Raw genomic sequence first — 2,500 nt, forward strand, 5'->3', positions numbered from 1 at the left:
ATATCTATTTTTGGCCTTAAAAATAAACCTTTTACCAAGTACTATAATTAAATTAACTAAGTCATGCTTGTCAATAAACTCTCCTAAAATAACAGAAACTATATCAAGCTTCATAAACAAACCAATCCTTGAACACGTTTTTTCAACTTCCACCCAAAAGGAAGACACAATATGACAATACCAAAACAAATGCAGGGTGGATTCAGATTCCTGACAGCAAAAGCGGCAATCATCTGACTCAGTCATATTCCATAGTTTTAACATTTTCCCCGTTGGTAAGAAGTTATAAATAATTTTAATTTGAAAATAACGGTTTTGCACATCGATAGTAGTTTTGTAGATTAGTTTGAATATGGCATCCCACGGCAACGGGCAGTCAAAAAAGTCCTCCCATTTTCCATGTGTGTTATATGGGACAGCCTTCAAAGATTTCTTTATTAAATAAAAATTATATATTTTTTTATTAATTTTAGTTCCTTTTTGCCAACTAGAATTTCTTATTAGAGGTTTACAAACTAGTAATTTAGTAGTTCCATAATTAATTATTTGTTTCCATCTTTTCCTAATTACTCCAGTTAGTTGATTAAAAGAAAAGCTTGAACAAGCATCACCATACATAGTTCTAAATTCATCATACTTCATAATTTTACTATTCTCATTGATCATATCATTGACAAAAATTATTCCTCTTTCAAACATATTTTTCCAAAAGAAAGGCTTTCCATCTATTAAAATATTAGAGTTCATCCATATTATCTGCTGCAAAATATCATCTCTTTTTTTTGGCACATGAAATTGAAAACACCACCATGAGTGGATTGTTTCCTTTATGAACCCCTCCATGTTTCCCAGCAGATTCTCTACATAAGAATAACTGTTTGTAAATGTTGCAATTTATAAATAAATGTTTCTCAAATTAAAAAACAACTAGTATAGCATGAGGCGGAAGTGCTAACTGGCTAGCATGTTGCTGCAGGTGTCTCAGTCTCACCACAACAACCTTTTCTTTCCGCCTGACTTCTGCACGACAACTAGCAGCCTTGTTTTTGTTGTTGTTGTTGTTGTTGTGTGTGAATGGCAGCCAAGTTGAAGGAAAAGTGAGGTTGAGTTGTAAAAGTGTCGTCACTGCGCAGCTAACTCAACAAGCGGCTAGCTTGACTGGGCTAGTTTGACAGCAGCTGCCAACTAACTCTTTTACCGACCTTGCCGCTCCGGCCACACGCATCCATGACTCGGGTGAGGCCGCCTACAGTCCACAGAGGTGCGATGGGTGCAGGTGAGCGGGGCGAGGAGGCTGAAAGTGAGGCCAAAGTGAAGGTTGTGTGCCGGCTGTAGCTGCTTAGCTGCTTAACTGCTGCTGCCCGGCCTCGGCTCTCCCAGCATGCACCGCGCCAGGGGCTACCGCCTCAACGCCAATAACTTTTCATTTTTCATCACAGCTGCAACATATTGAATATAAGCCATTATTGAGTAACTTATTTTTATGGACTGGCTTTTTTGTGGTGTTAAGTTCCTGTTATAAGCTGTTACACAGTACTTGTCTTGAGCTCTTATTTTGAAGGCGCTAAGAGCGGAAGTCCATAAAAAGAGTTTACAATTATAATGTGAAAAGTCAAAATTATGAGAGGAACAGTCGCCATTGAAAAAATGGAAATAATAAGATGAACATCATATATTGTGAAAATGTTGTATTGCAAAATATTCATTTGGGACATGTTAAAAGGAGGAGAAGAAGAAAAAGAAACAACAACAATGAAATAAAATAATAACATTGTGATATTTTGACCATGTTTACAATCACATTCTAGCATGTAGGAAGAAGCAGAGTTTATTTAATTCCCACCCTTTCCGGGTTTTTAACACAACTGTAGCAACAAATGTCGTAATTATGAAATAAACTGTCATACATGATCTTTTACAAAACATTACAAGCAGGATATCATTATTGTATATTTACAAAAATTGTAATCATGATATTAAACATTTTAATAAAATACACTACTTTTTATGGTACAGTCTCAGTTTAGTACACTAGTTTATATGGTACAATTTCAGTGTAATACACTCATTTATATGGTAGTCTCAGTGTAGTACACTAGTTTATATGGTACAGTCTCAGTGTAGTACACTATAGTTTATACGGTACAGTCTCATTGTAGTACACTAGTTTTTTATGGTACAGTCTTAGTGTAGTACACTGGTTTATATGGTACAGTCTCAGTGTAGTACACTATAGTTTATACGGTACAGTCTCATTGTAGTACACTAGTTTTTTATGTTACAGTCTTAGTGTAGTACACTAGTTTATATGGTACAATTTCAGTGTAGTACACTAGTTTATATGGTACAGTCTCAGTGTAGTACACTGTAGTTTATATGGTACAATTTCAGTGTAGTACACTAGTTTATGCGGTACAGGCTCAGTGTAGTACACTAGTTTATACTGTAAAATTTCAGTGTAGTACTCTAGTTTTTATGGTACAATTTCTGTGTAGTACAC

The 2,500-nt window shown here is 35.4% G+C and overlaps 2 protein-coding genes across 3 annotated transcripts in view; both read right to left on the reverse strand.

Moving 5' to 3' along the window:
* Positions 1 to 1,396, reverse strand: part of aftpha (aftiphilin a) — a 28,212-nt gene extending 26,816 nt beyond the window's left edge. For both annotated transcript variants that reach the window (XM_061880708.1, XM_061880707.1), the window contains exon 1: positions 1,203 to 1,396. The gene's annotated coding sequence lies outside the window, so the exon portion shown is untranslated. The remainder of the gene's footprint in view (positions 1 to 1,202) is intronic.
* Positions 1,397 to 1,673: 277 nt separating this feature from the next.
* Positions 1,674 to 2,500, reverse strand: part of LOC133538855 (galectin-related protein-like) — a 9,020-nt gene continuing 8,193 nt past the window's right edge. The window contains exon 5 of the mRNA XM_061880716.1: positions 1,674 to 2,500. This exon is cut by the window's right edge and continues 722 nt beyond it. The gene's annotated coding sequence lies outside the window, so the exon portion shown is untranslated.

The sequence above is a fragment of the Nerophis ophidion genome, linkage group LG20 (assembly GCF_033978795.1).
Source record: "Nerophis ophidion isolate RoL-2023_Sa linkage group LG20, RoL_Noph_v1.0, whole genome shotgun sequence".
Classification (NCBI taxonomy): domain Eukaryota; kingdom Metazoa; phylum Chordata; class Actinopteri; order Syngnathiformes; family Syngnathidae; genus Nerophis; species Nerophis ophidion.